The sequence below is a fragment of the Gymnoscopelus microlampas genome (genome assembly GCF_963454915.1).
Source record: "Gymnoscopelus microlampas genome assembly, chromosome: 14".
NCBI classification, from domain to species: domain Eukaryota; kingdom Metazoa; phylum Chordata; class Actinopteri; order Myctophiformes; family Myctophidae; genus Gymnoscopelus; species Gymnoscopelus microlampas.
Window position 1 is genome coordinate 6,702,602 of NC_139951.1, and position 16,977 is coordinate 6,719,578.

The 16,977-nt window shown below is 41.2% G+C and overlaps 1 pseudogene across 1 annotated transcript; it reads left to right on the forward strand.

The window, feature by feature from the left end:
• The first annotated feature begins 1,265 nt into the window (after positions 1-1,265).
• LOC311060555 (myosin heavy chain, fast skeletal muscle-like) lies at positions 1,266-16,426 on the forward strand (annotated as a pseudogene). The gene is made up of 32 exons: positions 1,266-1,472; positions 1,558-1,701; positions 1,973-2,129; positions 2,224-2,251; positions 2,342-2,444; positions 2,570-2,662; positions 2,749-2,812; positions 3,910-4,008; positions 4,097-4,200; positions 4,733-4,871; positions 5,727-5,845; positions 6,868-7,017; positions 7,118-7,288; positions 7,608-7,911; positions 8,324-8,388; positions 8,683-8,770; positions 8,883-9,000; positions 9,086-9,209; positions 9,306-9,442; positions 9,590-9,849; positions 10,027-10,265; positions 10,536-10,712; positions 10,804-10,949; positions 11,034-11,124; positions 12,494-12,883; positions 13,227-13,353; positions 13,504-13,622; positions 13,706-13,902; positions 14,328-14,511; positions 15,668-15,833; positions 15,995-16,119; positions 16,234-16,426. The product of its transcript is annotated as a myosin heavy chain, fast skeletal muscle-like (transcript).
• The last annotated feature ends 551 nt before the right edge of the window (positions 16,427-16,977 follow it).

Consider the following 16,977-nt stretch of genomic DNA (forward strand, 5'->3'; position numbering starts at 1 on the left):
GCTTGTTATGCTATTTTTATACCATAGCCACTGACATGGACTGATGGACAAACACCACATAACCAAGACGCACTATCAAGTTTCCTGGGAATATATTGGCTACAAGGATGCTATTGGAATGGCCTTTAAAGTCCTGTAAGGACATTCCTACTTTTACTTTCTGCATAGCTTGCAATTAACAGCCAATATAAGCATGCTGAGACGGTTGACACGGAACCCATTGCAGAGGAGTTCAGAGTTCCATTAGGTGGTAAGTGAGACTTCATGGTCATATAAATGTGTTAGAGATGTTAGCTATTTGTAGTCATAAATGTTTTAGAGGTGTTAGCTATTCCTAGTCATATAAATCTATTAGATATGTTTTTTTAACCTGACTCCGTACATAGTGCCACATAGCTACACACATGACCCGAGGTTACACACAATGAGTGGACAGCATAATTGATGTTATATTGTACAGATTGAAATGATTGATTGTGTGTTCTTGAATTTATAATGATATGGTTTGGGCCAGATTGGAATGTCCTTTTGTTCATTAATTTCTTTTTAGACATTTCAATTATGTTATGATTATATAGTTAATAATTTGCAATGCTTGTACTTTTACATCTACTAGAGTAGAGTTAAAATTATTATTATTATTATTTTAAAGTAGCAATATGTTTTACTTAAGTACAGTTTGGCTAGTCTGCCCACCTCTGACTGTAACATTAATTCATACAATGGAATCAAAGTGTATTAGAAAGAAGAAGAAAATCTAGAACTGCTTCGGTACTACATCAAAAAAAGACAAGAAACATGGCTGTAATGACAAAAAAGAACTTGCCGTGGTGAAATTAGGAATAAGGAATAAGCTAATAACAAACACACAAACGAAAAGAACTGAAGGGGCAAGCAGCATTTCATTTCATTGCATGTAATAATATTGAAATGGATTACTGTTTTCAGATGTGAAACTATTAAGAACTTATGCAGTGATGTGTGGCAAAAATGAAAATTAGGATTCATATAATCTAATTTAATTCATGAATATAAATTGTATTGAATCATTCAACTCATGTTAATGTCCGAAAAATGATGTGTTGCTTTCACAGGGGTTGCACACAAGGTTTCACTACTGGTAGAGGGGAAAAGTGAGTGTTCATAATTTTTCTTTAAACCTATAAGCTATAACCATAAGAATAGTCCTACAAGTATCTGCTCAGATCTCAAGTCAGCAAAGGCATCAACACCATCTATTTGTCTGTCTACAGAAAGCCGCCACCATGAGTACGGACGCAGAGATGGAGCAGTATGGCCCGGCCGCCATTTACCTCCGTAAGCCAGAGAAGGAGAGAATGGCAGCTCAAAGTGCGCCATTTGATGCCAAATCTGCAGCATTTGTGACTGATGTTAAGGAGCTGTACGTCAAGTGTAAAATCCTAAAGAAGGACGGTGGCAAAGTCACCGTGGAAACGCTCATTACGAAGGAGGTACGTGGAAGTGGATCTGAAATAAAATAGTGACACAGTACAACTGTAATTGCAAGACATTTTAAAGTTGTGGTTTTATTTTTAGGAAAAAACTGTGCCTGAGGCTGATGTCACCCCTATGAACCCTCCCAAGTATGACAAAATTGAGGATATGGCCATGATGACCCACCTCACTGAAGCCACTGTCCTGTATAACCTCAAAGAGCGTTATGCAGCATGGATGATCTATGTAAGGTTTTCTACATGCTGAGAACAGTACAGTATTGCACCTGTCGATAGCAAAGAAAGAAAAATACAGAGCACACGTTATATCATCAAGTGAAATCCATAGAATGACAGATTCAAACAAACCCATGGTTCTGAAGTTAACTTGCTCATTAGTTGATGCCACTTGCAACTTGTGACTGTAATCCCAGCTCTAGTGATCCGTTGTCCCAGATATGTGGTATGGTCAGTGCTATGTTGGATGATGTTAATGTTCTCTCTCTTCTCCCCTTCAGACCTACTCTGGCTTGTTTTGTGCAACTGTGAACCCCTACAAGTGGCTCCCAGTGTACGACCAGGAGGTTGTAAATGCCTACAGAGGCAAGAAGCGTATTGAGGCTCCACCCCACATCTTCTCTGTCTCTGACAACGCTTATCAGTTCATGCTGATGGGTACGTACTAGTCAGGACAATGTAAAAAACAAATATAACTACAATGGTTTTAAGCTGTATCCATTGAACTAAAAGTTTGCTTTACCTTCTACAGATAAAGAGAACCAGTCTGTCCTGATCACGTAAGTTTCCCATCTAATAGGCATTAAAAAAGCAAAGTTGTACACAAATTCACTAACTGTATTTCTCTGAATGTATGCATTTCTAACCAGTGGAGAATCCGGTGCTGGAAAGACTGTGAACACCAAGCGTGTCATCCAGTACTTTGCAACAGCTAGTTCTGGTGGAGAAAAAGCAGCGGCCGGTAAAATCAAGGTATTTGTACAGATTTTTAACAAAAAAATGTTTTGAACATAAAGCATTTATATGCAATATAGCACTTCTAATTTTAAAATAATTCTGAACAAATTGTATATTGGGCGATGTCTAAAACATTCTAGGGGTCACTGGAGGATCAGATTATTGCAGCCAATCCCTTGCTGGAGTCCTATGGTAATGCCAAGACTGTGAGGAATGACAACTCCTCTCGCTTTGTAAGTATAAATAATGACATTTTATGAGAAAACCTGCAATAATTCCACAGTGTAGATGCAACTAATTGTTGTATATCATCAAACAGGGTAAATTCATCAGAATCCATTTCGGCACAACGGGTAAACTGGCCAGTGCTGATATTGAGACATGTAAGTATGAAGTTCATGGATGATAAATTATATATGCGTTAATTTGAGGATTACATTTTGAGTTATGTACAACCCATATAGATTATTATTGTCATTATAATATTTGTAATTGTAATTGTAATTATAGACTGATTATTTGTTTACCAACATTGAGACTGGATGCACAGGTGATTGCTTCATGCAATCAATTCTCAGCCTGTATTTCCGGGTGCGCTGGTTTCAGCACACCCCAACCCCCTCTTGTGTATTGACTAGTGCTGCACGCCCTAGCGAGACCTGGCAGAATGGGTTTGACGCTTGCGCAGTATGACGCTTGCAACCAGCGTGATGTTGTCTGTTAAGGCGTCTATTATCATTATTATTGTCTCCGCCAGGCCGAAAGGCATGGCGAGAGAGTATGTTTTACCCTCCGTCCGTCCGTCCGTCCGTCCCACCGTCTGCGAGCGGCTAATCGCCGGCACCGTTGGCCCGGTCGCTGCGAAACTGTGCACACACTCCCTGGGTGCCAATTCAGAACCTCTGACCCAAATCTTTCACATGGGCCGGTTATAGCGCCACCAGGAGGCCGATTTGTGCAAAACCCATTTTTGGATATTACTCTTATAGATTGTATCCAAACATCACGCAAATCGGTACACATTATCTCTGTAGTCATGTGATCAAGACGGATCTATCTGATATGTCATATTCCATCCTGATTGGCTAAGGTTGGCTTCCAAAGTTTGCAGGATTGGTACATTTTGAACAAAATGTCTCAAATCGTGAATGCAGCGTGCGCTTTGTGAAAATGTGCACGCATATTCCCAATAGGCCGAGGAATAAATGCCACCCTTTTCACCTTACCCTGTTATAGCGCCACCAGCAGATTTAATTTAGAAAACACATTTTTGCAACAAAATGCCTCAAATCATGAATGCACGCACATTCCCAGTAGGCCGAGGAAGAAATGCCACCCTTTTCACATTGGTCTATTATAGCGCTACCAGGAGGCCACAATAACCTACCTGACCTGGCGGAGACCTTCTAGTTACTATTATTATTATATATTTTTTTAAATTATTATTATCATTAGTATGAGTTATGTAAAACCCATATAGATCTGCTGGAGAAGTCTAGAGTGACCTATCAGCTTCCTGCAGAGAGAGGTTACCACATCTTTTTCCAGATGATGACCAACCACAAACCTGAGATTATTGGTAAGTGGAAATACTGATGATGATGTAGTGAGAACATAAATTAATGAATAAAAAGATATCACACAACCCTTTTTTAATCCCTTTTAAGAAATGTGTCTGATCACCTCCAACCCCTACGACTTCCCGTTGATCAGCATGGGACAGATCACTGTGGCCAGCATTAACGACAAGGAGGAGCTGGACGCTACTGATGTCAGTGAACATATTTGTTTCTTTCTAATACTCACTAGTGTGGACTGCAGTCAGTTGCTCTGCAAAATGTATTTTATAAAGCAGTGGTTCTCAAAGTTTTCAGGCTGTGACCCCCCAAAATAGTCCTATTTGAACTTGGGACCCCCCTCCCCCATCCTGACAAGCACTTGGCATTGTAGCAGTTGAGGCATTACATTTAGTTTGACTCGGTTCCACAGATAAATATTGTGAAAATAGCCGATCTACATGTTTTCACATTCTTTGACTCTTTCTTATGTAATATTCGACAATTTGGCCAATGTTTGACAATTTCTATAGTATAGTTTGTTGATTACTTATTTGTTTTATTTCAACTTATTTATTGTATAGGTCTTAAAAGTCCTTAAATTGTCACTTTAGAAATGTGCAGATACCATACACTTATACTGTATGTTGGTTTGTTAACTGTTGAGTTGTACACAGTTCTAAATGATGTTTGTTAATCAATGCTTAATCTCAATCTTTTGAATACATCTCTGCTTATTGACATCAGGATGCTATTGACGTCCTGGGCTTCAACGGTGAGGAAAAACAGATGATCTACAAGTTCACCGGTGCAGTGATGCATCATGGTGTCATGAAGTTCAAACAGAAGCAGCGTGAAGAACAGGCAGAACCTGACGGCACGGAGGGTGAGCTGATCTTTATTATTATTATTATTATTATTATTATTATTATTATTATGTATCATTAACATCGAGGGTTAGCTGCATCTTCAACTAAGGAATGAAAGTAATGCATACTTTGTCACAAGTATTGTATTTACTTATTATTCTAAATGGACTAAGCTAAATATTTTGTCAATATATTTCCATTATTTTATTTTTTTATATTTTACCGTTTACGGTGGCACGGCGGCGCAGTCGGTAGCGCTGTCGCCTCACAGCGAGAAGGTCCTGGGTTCGATTCCCACTGTGGGCGCTGGGGGCGTGTTCTCTCCTCCACGTCATCAGTGCCCATACCCTAGGTGGGGTTGGCGAAAGGGCCTTTCTGTGTGGAGTTTGCATGTTCTCCCTGTGTCCCCAATGGTAAATAAACATGTTCTTTCCACGCGCTACACCCTTCCGGGGAAACTCCACCCTGTCAGGTGATAAGAAGCAGCATGCTCACTCCTCATGCATTGAAGGAAGCATGAGCTCAGTTCGGGGCTCTCCCCAAGCTGGCAGAGGGAGAGTAGCACAGAGGATTAAAGCTTAGGCTATTGGCACGGGGTAAATAAAATGGGTTAAAAAAATTGTGGGATAAAAAACGATATATATATATATATATATATATATATATATATATATATATATATATATATATATATATATATATATATATAATACTGTTTAGACTGATATTTGGTTATTTGGTTTACCTATGATCCTAGATCATTATCTCTATGCATTTGACGTATTAACTCGTGTTTACCTTTACCGCTCTCTGGATTAAGAGCGTCTGCTAAATACTTAAATTGTAAATTGCAAATTGTATGAACATTTCAGAGGCTGACAAGATTGGCTACCTGTTGGGTATAAACTCAGCAGAGATGCTTAAGGCGTATTGCTACCCCAGAGTGAAAGTCGGAAATGAGTATGTCACTAAGGGACAAACTGTGCCACAGGTGAGTAAATTACATTATTTCCATGTTCTGATTTCATACACACCTTATATTCTCAACACAGCATACCATAAGAACTCTATCTTTTTGAGTTGTGTCTTAAATCAGCTTTTGTAGATAAAATGATCCTCCAACATTATTCAAATGAATTTCTATTTATTTATTAAATATATGAAGAGCATACAAAATATACAACTCTGCAGAAACATGTGCAGTTCAATGCACCTCTGATGTATTATTTTAACAGTATCGTTATACCTTATATATCATTATTAAAAAGAAACACTACACTACACTACACATTGTGTATCCAACCATGCAACCCCACTCAGATCAGCTAACACAGGGAAGCTGTTAGAACCTTCCCGAAAACACCCGGGACAGACTCTTCTCCCTTCTGGCTTCCAAACTGTGGAACGAACTCCCATCAGGGCCGGACAGGGACCAAAATTCAGCCCTGTCATTTTGGTCCAAACCGGCCCACCACCCCCTGGGCCGTTTTGTGCGCGCGTTTCACTGTTTTAACCCAGCAACCCTATGTAAATTACGCCACAGCTGAGAAGCAGCCCAATCATTAACGTAACTAATAATTGGGCCGCGCGGCCCGGAAATGACCGTAATAATCCTAAAACGGGAGCAAAGATATTTTTTTGGGTGGCCCACCGGCGCACTGGCCCAGCGGCCCCGGTATGCAAAATGGCCAGTCCGCCCCTGACTCCCATTGCAGTTAAAACTGCAGACTCACTCCCAATCTTCTGCCGTAATCTCACATCTGAAGACTCACCTCTTCAGACTTCACCTTAGCCCGTATCAGTTGCTTTAGCCTTGACGACCTTGCAGGCTTATGCAAAGGCTATAATGTCATTTAGATAGCACTAGTCCATACACGTGGGAGGATATGTGCCATGATGATTTGATGGTGTTTTCCTTGCTTACTGTAAATCGCTCTGGATTAAGAGCGTCTGCTAAATGCCTGAATTCTTAATTGTAAATTGTGTAATTCACACCCCTACCTATGTCCTTAGGTAATGAACTCAGTCGGTGCCTTGGCCAAGTCCCTCTATGAGAAGGAGTTCTTCTGGATGGTCATTAGGATCAACGAGATGCTGGATACCAAGCAGCAGAGAAACTTCTACATTGGTGTGCTGGACATCGCTGGTTTTGAAATCTTTGATGTAAGCATGGAGTTTTTTTAAGTGGGAGACTAATTATTTTTGTCACAATTACACATTTTGTGTAATTGTGAGATTGGGCTAATGATATTTCCACTTACAGTTCAACACCCTGGAGCAGCTGTGCATCAACTTCACCAATGAGAAACTGCAACAGTTTTTCAACCACACCATGTTTGTTCTGGAACAAGAAGAGTACAAAAAAGAAGGCATCCCCTGGGATCTCATTGACTTCGGCATGGACCTGGCTATCTGCATTGAGCTCATTGAGAAGGTATGTACATGGACTTGGCTGTCTGCATTGCGCTCATTGAGAGGGTATACTATTATTATTATATTATATTATTATATATTATCATGGACCTGGCTGTCTGCATTGAGCTCATTGAGAAAGTATACTACTACTATTATTATTATTATTATTACTATTATTATTACCCTTATTATTATTATTATTATTATTATTATTATATTATTGTATATTGTCACTTGGCTGTCTGCATTGAGCTAATTGAGAAGGTATACAATTATTTTGTCCGTTAATGGATGTTAATATTGTTTTTGTAATTTTCCCTTTTGTCTCCTTTACAAAGCCCTTGGGCATCTTCTCCATCCTTGAAGAGCAGTGCATGTTCCCAAAGTCTTCGGACAAATCTTTCGCCGAAAAGTTGATTGACCAGCATCTGGGGAAGAACAAGGCCTTTGAGAAGCCCAAGCCTGCCAAAGGCAAGGGTGAGGCCCACTTCTCCCTGGTCCACTATGCTGGAACTGTGGACTACAGCATCACAGGCTGGCTTGAGAAGAACAAGGACCCCCTGAACGACTCTGTCATTGGGCTGTTCCAGAAGTCTTCAGTTAAACTGCTGGCTGTGTTCTATCCCCCACCTGAGCCTGAAGGTATGTTCATTAATCTCTGTGACACCAAACAATGACTCGACAAGGACTGACTGAGGAACAAGACTAATATACACATGAGGACTGATTACACATGAGATACAGCTTGTGGAGACATGGACATAGAACCAAGAAACTAAAACACATAGAAATACAAGACCTAGACAAGACAGGCAAAGTCTGTAACTGTGACAGAACCCTCCCTCAGCCCCTTTCTCTGCCTGCCCACATGTACCTGCGCTCTCAAGCTCTTGTACCCTCTATACATTCCTCTCGTTTCCCTTTTATCATGGACATTGTGTGACGTTTTTTTTTATTCGTTCTTGTCAAGGACTTTAGTTCGACCTTGGTCGTTGAAAATTGGCTGTACAAATAAACTTTGCTTTGATTTAATGTTTCTAACAAATATAAACAGATAACACAAAGAAGGGAGGCAAGAAGAAGGGTGGTTCCATGCAGACTGTGTCTAGTGCTTTCAGGGTAAGAATATTTATTCATTATTATCAACATTATATTCCTGTAAGAATTAGATATTATCATTAACAACATTATATCCAAATAAGAAATAGGCATGTCTTTTCATGTTGGAATTAAACAATTTCTGTACCAGTTGTGATCTTGTAGATCAGCTATCTTTGAATGGCAGAAGTATAACATAGGGCTTAAGTGGTTAATGTATGTTTTAGGACAACCTAAATCTGTAAAGTAACTAGTAGGCTATCTAAAGGAGAACGTTTTACTATAAGCCTACTTGGCTCTTTTATGTCTCAATAGGCGAACTTGGGGATGCTGATGACCAACTTGAGGAGCACTCATCCTCACTTTGTGCGTTGCCTGATTCCCAACGAGTCCAAGACTCCAGGTAAACACAGAAAATACAAATGTAAACAATGATTGTGAGGTGGTCATTTAATGACACTTTGGCCAGTGTGGAACTATTTTGTCCTAATAATAATGGAGCAACCTCTTTACAGGCCTGATGGAGAATTTCTTGGTCATCCATCAGCTAAGGTGTAACGGTGTGCTGGAGGGCATCAGAATCTGCAGAAAGGGCTTCCCAAGCAGAATCCCATATGCTGACTTCAAGCAGAGGTATTCATTCCTTTTTCCATCAGCTTTTAGTTCCAAACCCCTTGACGGGAGGCACTCAAAATGACCATGAACTTCTGCAAAACAGGTACAAAGTACTGAATGCCAGCGCATGTCCCGATGGCGCGTTCATGGACAACAAGAAAGCCTCTGAGAAGCTGCTTGGGTCCATTGACGTGCCCACTGATGAGTACAAGTTTGGACACACCAAGGTAAACACACTGTGAACCTGGTTTAAAATGATCAAGAGAGGACTAAAAGTTGATTTTACAGTTGTTTAGTTACAGTGTTTGTAACATTGTGTTCAGGTGTTCTTCAAAGCTGGTCTGCTGGGTACGCTGGAGGAGATGCGAGATGAAAAGCTGTTTGCTCTGGTCACAATGACTCAGGCTCTCGCACGAGCTTACCTCATGAGGAAGGAGTTTGTTAAGATGACCGCTCTCAGGTACTTTGAAAACATAATTTATTCAATATTTAGTATCATTTGTAAATACACTTACTTTCCAATTCAATTGTTATAGTGTCAAATCACTATAATAAAAGCATATACTTCTTCCATCACTGTCCAAAATCATGACACACTTTTCCACAGAGAGGCCGCTTACACCATCCAATTCAACCTCCGCTCGTTCGTCGCTGTGAAACACTGGCCATGGATGAAGGTCTACTACAAGATCAAGCCTCTTCTGCAGAGCGCTGAGACAGAGAAGGAACTGGCTGCCATGAAGGAGAACTACGAGAAGATGACGACTGACCTGTCTACTGCCCTGGCCAAGAAGAAGGAACTAGAGGAGAAGCTGGTGGCTCTGATACAGGAGAGAAATAACCTTGTGCTGGCAGCATCATCAGTAAGTAGGCTACACTGGACATTTTACAATTCCCTCCCTCAGATCACAAACCTGTGCTTTCTCAAACTATGATCCCTAAGAGTCTGTACCCCTCAACAGGCAACTGACTGCAAAAGTACATCTTGAACAGAACAAAATGCTGACATGCTTGTGTTTTTCTTTTTCATTGACCAAAAGGGAGATGAAGCATTGAATGATGCTGAGGAGAGATGTGAGGGTCTTATTAAAAGTAAGATCCAGTTGGAGGCAAAGCTCAAAGAGACGACTGAGAGACTGGAGGACGAGGAGGAGATCAATGCAGAACTGACCGCCAAGAAGAGGAAGCTGGAGGATGAATGCTCTGAGCTCAAGAAGGACATTGATGACCTGGAGCTCACCTTGGCCAAAGTGGAGAAGGAGAAGCACGCCACTGAAAACAAGGTATAGATTATACACTCTCTGGGGTTTTATCAAGTTAGTAGTCGTTGCTGTCTGGAACGAATCTCCTACTTTCGTTCATTTTGGATGTGAATCCTGACAAGTAAGTGTTTTGGACACGTGAGGTTTCCACCCGACAGAGACCAAGTGCAATTATGATCTATTCCATGACAACAAATTCTGTTCTGCTTATATCAGGTGAAGAACCTGACCGAGGAGATGGCCTCTCAGGATGAAGGACGTATTAACACTGTCTATGTTGGGTTCATTTAGGTGAAGAACCTGACCGAGGAGATGGCCTCTCAGGATGAGGGACTTGCTAAGCTGACCAAGGAGAAAAAGGCCCTCCAAGAGGCACATCAGCAGACCCTGGATGACCTGCAGGCAGAGGAAGACAAAGTCAACACTCTGACCAAGGCCAAGACCAAGCTGGAGCAGCAAGTTGACGATGTGAGTTTTACCAAAGCAATTGGATGTTTGGAACACATTATGTTTATTGTTTCACTGAATGATGACGTACGCATCATTTATCATTGTGCAGCTGGAGGGTTCTCTGGAGCAAGAGAAGAAGCTCCGCATGGACCTGGAGAGAACCAAGAGAAAGCTGGAGGGTGATCTGAAACTGGCCCAGGAATCCATAATGGACCTGGAAAATGACAAGCAGCAGTCTGACGAGAAGATAAAGAAGTAATGTGGACCAACAATATGAAATGTCATGGAGAGAAACCACTTGCAGAATGACACTAAAATATGATGTGCTGTGTTCCACAGGAAGGACTTTGAAGTAAGCCAGCTTCTGAGTAAGATTGAGGATGAACAATCTTTGGGGGCTCAGCTACAGAAGAAGATCAAAGAACTCCAGGTATTTTCGGGTTGAATAACTAGAGAAAGTGCTCCTCGGAGCACAGGTCTCCGCCAGGTCAGGTAGATTATTGTGGCCTCCTGTTGGCGCTATATTAGGCCACTATGAAAAGGGTGCCATTTCTTCTTAGGCCTTACACAGCAATCGTACATTGCATTAATGATTTGAGGGATTTTGTTCCAAAATGTGTTTTGCTAAATTAGAACTGCTGGTGGCGCTATAACAGGCCAATGTTAAAAGGGTGTTATTTGTTCCTCAACATAGTGTTAATGTGCGTGAAATGTTTGACCGCAATCGAACGCTGCGTTCATGTTTTGCATTAACCTGATTCCATACCATAGACCCCGCCCACTCTCTGAGTGGACTGCCTGGTCTGGTGTTGTAAATGTGAACCTAGGTTTTCTCCGGTACAAAATGTATTGTCCAATGAGAGTCGGAGGTGGGGGTGGGGATCCCTTAGGATTGGTTTAGGGAAATTCTAATCCCCTCCCCCTTGTAATCGTCTACACTGGAGCCAATGTCAGACTGAAGCTCCACGCAGCTTCAGTCTGATAATCAGGCTAGATTTGCGTAATTTTGTTCAAAACAATGCACTACTGCCAACTTTGGATGTGAATCTTAGCCAATCAGGATGGAATATGATAAATCAAACAGATCCGTCTTGATCACATGACTATAGAGATCATGTGTACCGATTTGGGTGAAATTTGGATAAAATTGGAAGTAGTAATTTAAAAAAAATAGTTTTACATAGTTGTCCTCCTGGTGGCGCAGATGTGAAATGCAGGGCGAAGGTTTTTCCTTGACTTCTAGGGAGTGCATATACAAAGTTTTACACAGATCGGTGCAGTTATAGGTAAAAACGCGAATCGGCCTGTTATAGCGCCACCATGAGGCTGATTTGAAAAAATTCAAGCTGCATTTCTTCCTCGGCATAGTGGGGATATGCATCCAAAATTTCACGGCAAAGATTGGAAGCCATTTTTAGCCAATCAGAATGGAATATGAAAAATGTGAAAGACCCATGTTGTTTAATGACTATACTGTGTACCGAGTTGCGTGATGTTTGGACAAAATCTGTAAGAGTACTGTCAACAAATGTGTTTTGCAAAAAGCGATCTCCTGGTGGCGCTATAACAGGCCAATCTGAAAAATTCGGGACAGAGTTTCGGCTTTGGCATCCAGGGAGTGTGTGTGCAAAGTTTCGGGCCAACCGTGCGGGAGATTAGCTGTTCACAAACAGACACACGGACACACGGACGGACAGGGTGCAAAACATACTCTCGACATGCCTTTCGGCCTGGCGGAGACAATAAGTAAGAGTGAATTATTACTTTCAGACGTTAATCTAACATCATTAATTTCAAAGGCTCGTATTGAAGAACTGGAAGAAGAGATCGAGGCGGAGCGTGCCGCTCGTGCCAAGGTGGAGAAGCAGAGAGCTGATCTCTCCAGGGAACTTGAGGAGATCAGTGAGAGGCTTGAGGAGGCTGGAGGAGCCACTGCTGCTCAGATTGAGATGAATAAGAAGCGTGAGGCTGAGTTCCAGAAGCTGCGTCGTGACCTTGAAGAGTCCACCCTGCAGCATGAAGCCACTGCCTCTGCTCTCCGTAAGAAACAGGCTGACAGTGTGGCTGAACTCGGTGAACAGATCGACAACCTCCAGAGAGTCAAGCAGAAACTGGAGAAGGAGAAGAGTGAATACAAGATGGAGATCGATGACCTGTCCAGCAACATGGAGGCTGTTGCTAAGGCAAAGGTATGATGGAATGCCTGTTTATAATATAATTATTGAGATAACGCTTTTTTTCATTTTAATTTTACCTTTATTTATTCAGAAAGGTCAATTGTGGGCAAGCTCTCTTTTCCAATGACGCCCTGATACAGTAAACGTAGCTTAACATTAAACAAAATAAATTACAAGATAACAGATATCCTCATAGCTAATGGTGGCCAACCCAGTGATGAGTAAGGAAACCATCTCCAGTTATAAACAGGAGGACTGAAGGATAGTCTGCATCGAGTGGCTTTACTGTTCAAATCAAAGCAATGAACCAATCAGAAAAAAAGGATGATTGAATATGTCCAATTTTAATTTACAGGGAAATCTTGAGAAGATGTGCCGCACCCTTGAGGATCAACTTAGTGAAATTAAGGCCAAGAGTGATGAGAACGTTCGCCAGATCAATGATGTTGGAGCTCAGAGAGCAAGACTGTTGACAGAGAACGGTAAATGTTCATCTTAAAGTCTACTTTATCGAACATGGCAAATTGACCATAATTAGAGATTATGCTTTGATCGACAGTTATCCTTGGACTTTTTTCTGACTGATTTTTTCCCCCCTTATGTCTGAAACGAATATTACAATTTCTAATTAGGTGAGTTTGGTCGTCAATTGGAGGAGAAAGAAGCTATGGTCTCACAGCTCACCAGAGGCAAGCAGGCCTTCACTCAGCAGATTGAGGAGTTGAAGAGACTCAATGAAGAGGAGGTTAAGGTGAGGAACAGATTTCCCCCCATTTTTTTTTTGGCCTAGTATTAATTATTCACAATATTATTTTGTCCATTTTCTATTGACAGGCAAAGAATGCCCTTGCTCATGCTGTGCAATCAGCTCGCCATGACTGTGACCTTCTGAGGGAGCAGTTTGAGGAGGAACAGGAAGCCAAGGCAGAGCTGCAGCGTGGAATGTCCAAGGCCAACGCTGAGGTGTGTCAGTGGAGGAGCAAGTATGAGACTGATGCTGTCCAACGCACTGAGGAGCTGGAGGAAGCTAAGTAAGTCATCAGTGTTTTAAACCAGTGTTTCTCAAATGTTTTGGTCTCAAGGACCCCCTAATTGATACATATATTTGGCCAATTTTGTGCCAGGGACCCCCAGAAGAGAAACAACATTAAAACAAATTCCAAATTATTTCAAATTTTCCAAATATTTTCCATGAGAATAGCAGATGTACAAGCTCGCAATGTGGCATGCTGTGAGCTTGTGGATCTACTGTTTTTAAATAGCCAACATATAAATGGATAACGTGGTGAAATGATTTTGGTGCTACATTAACTACTTTTGCTGGGGACCCCCCAAGGACTCCTGCTGGGGGTTCCCGGAACCCGCTTTGAGAACCAATGTTTTACACTGTCAGGCACCACTCACTATGCAAAATATTGCCCACATTAATTTGATTCCATTCAACACTGATCAACAGGAAGAAGCTAGCCCAGCGTCTTCAGGAGGCTGAAGAGCAAATCGAGGCTGTGAATTCCAAGTGCGCCTCTCTGGAGAAAACCAAACAGAGACTCCAGGGTGAAGTGGAAGACCTCATGATTGATGTGGAGAGGGCCAATGGTCTGGCTGCCAACCTTGACAAGAAACAGAGGAACTTCGATAAGGTGCTTTGACACTCATTATTTTGAAACAAAATCATTATTATTTTTTTTTTTGTTTTTTCACTCAGAACCAGCGATAACGCGATCCGAAAATGTACTGCTCCATTCACTTCCATTCATTTTCATTACTTAAAAATGCTGTATCTCGGCTCCTGAGCACTTTTTTTTGTACTATATATTTTTGGTCCAGACATGCTATTTTCAAAGGCGGACAATTAATGTCAACGAGGTCGCGATGACCTCGTTGACACACAGTGCAACCCTCAGTGATTAGCAACCATCAGGGGATCGATAATAATGGATATAAATATTCTGTGACTACTTGAAAAATTAAGAAAATCGCAAAGTCTCTGGCAGTGGGTGAGTGGCAGAGTGTATACACTCTGGCAGTTAAAGTAGGGTAAATGACACATTTCATTATACATGCTGTGCAGGTCCTTAAAGTGTGGTAAATGACACATTTCATTATAAATGCTGTGCCGGTCCTTAAATTGGGGTAAATTACACATTTCATTACAAATGCTGTGCAGGTCCTTAACCCTTGCATTGTGTTAGAAACCTGCATACACTTTTGGTGTTAGCGGTTGAAATTTGACACATGATTGAACTCAGCCCAAAACAAAAAATAATTATTTTCATTATTTTTTTTCTCCCACCTCATATCTGACTTGTTTTGCATTCATATCCATGCAAACACTTTTTAAAATATTATTTTGGGTTAGGGTTAGGGTTTCATCTTTCAATATATCTCGCTTTCAATTAAAAAAATGTTAAAATTCACTCATTACATTTCCTATAATGAAGACAATGGATAATAATGTTATCTAGCTATAATAGACTAATATAGAACACACTTCCCAAAAAGAACAAAAAAACGTGTTTTAATTATTTAAAACTAGTGACATCTGTGGTTTTAAGGGTCAAAATTGACCTGTATACCATAGAAGGTAAAAAGTAATTTATTTTTCATAAACCCAAACTATATTTTACTCTTAATAGCAAATGCTAATTGAGGACAAGTTTCTCTCACTCTCAAACATGTAAACATTGAATATTGACAATTTGGGGGGAATTGAGCCACACTTCTCTACGGGGTCAAATTTGACCATCAGAATTAACTAAAATGGTGGTGACACATTTCATTACAAATGCTGTGCAGGTCTTGGCAGAATGGAAGCAGAAGCATGAAGAGGGTCAGGCAGAACTGGAAGGAGCTCAGAAAGAGGCTCGTTCTCTCAGCACTGAGTTGTTTAAGATGAAGAACTCCTACGAGGAGTCTCTGGACCAACTGGAGACCATGAAGCGTGAGAATAAGAACCTGCAACGTGAGTCTTTCTCTACATCACTTTTAATAACAGTGAGGAAAAAAAAACATCATTAAATGTTCAAGATCAGTTGTGGATCAGGCTACAACTTTATTCAAATGCAAATACAAAATAGTTGCTGATTGGAACGTTCCTCATTCATTATTTTCAATAAACTGCAGAGGAGATCTCAGACCTGACTGAACAGATTGGTGAGACTGGAAAGAGCATCCATGAGCTGGAGAAATCCAAGAAACAGGTGGAGACAGAAAAGACCGAGATCCAGACAGCCCTGGAGGAAGCTGAGGTAAAACGTTTTGTTTCTAGATGAACTATGTCTTGTCTATATCCTAGATTTCTTTCAATACGTTTTATATTCAAACAGTGTAGATGATGTTAGATTTGGATCCCTACATTATAGGGTACTCTGGAGCACGAGGAATCCAAGATTCTTCGTGTGCAGCTGGAGCTCAACCAGATCAAGGGTGAGGTCGACAGGAAGCTGGCAGAGAAGGATGAAGAGATGGAACAGATCAAGAGGAACAGCCAGAGGGTGATTGACTCCATGCAGGGCACTCTGGACTCTGAGGTCAGGAGCAGAAACGATGCCCTGAGAATCAAGAAGAAGATGGAGGGAGACCTGAACGAGATGGAGGTTCAGCTGAGCCACGCCAACCGCCAGGCTGCTGAGGCCCAGAAGCAGCTGAGGAACGTCCAGGGACAGTTTAAGGTGCAATAGTTAGACACATATTCAAACAATGGAACTGCACTGAACAAGTCTCATTCTGATATTTCTCCTAACGTGACCACCTCAAATGTGATTTATTTTAGGATGCGCAACTGCACCTTGACGATGCTGTCAGAGGTGCAGAAGATGTGAAGGAGCAAGGTGCCATGGTGGAGCGTAGGAATGGCCTCATGGTTGCTGAGATCGAGGAGTTGAGAGTGGCTCTGGAACAGACAGAGAGAGGCCGCAAAGTGGCTGAGCAAGAACTAGTAGATGCTAGTGAGCGCGCTGGACTGTTGCACTCTCAGGTACGCAAGTCAATAAAAAACTTTAAATATTCAGAATGTTTTTTTAGTTTTTTTACATCATGCTTACTTACATTGTTTAACTGAATCTTTATGTTAGAACACAAGCCTTTTGAACACCAAGAAGAAGCTT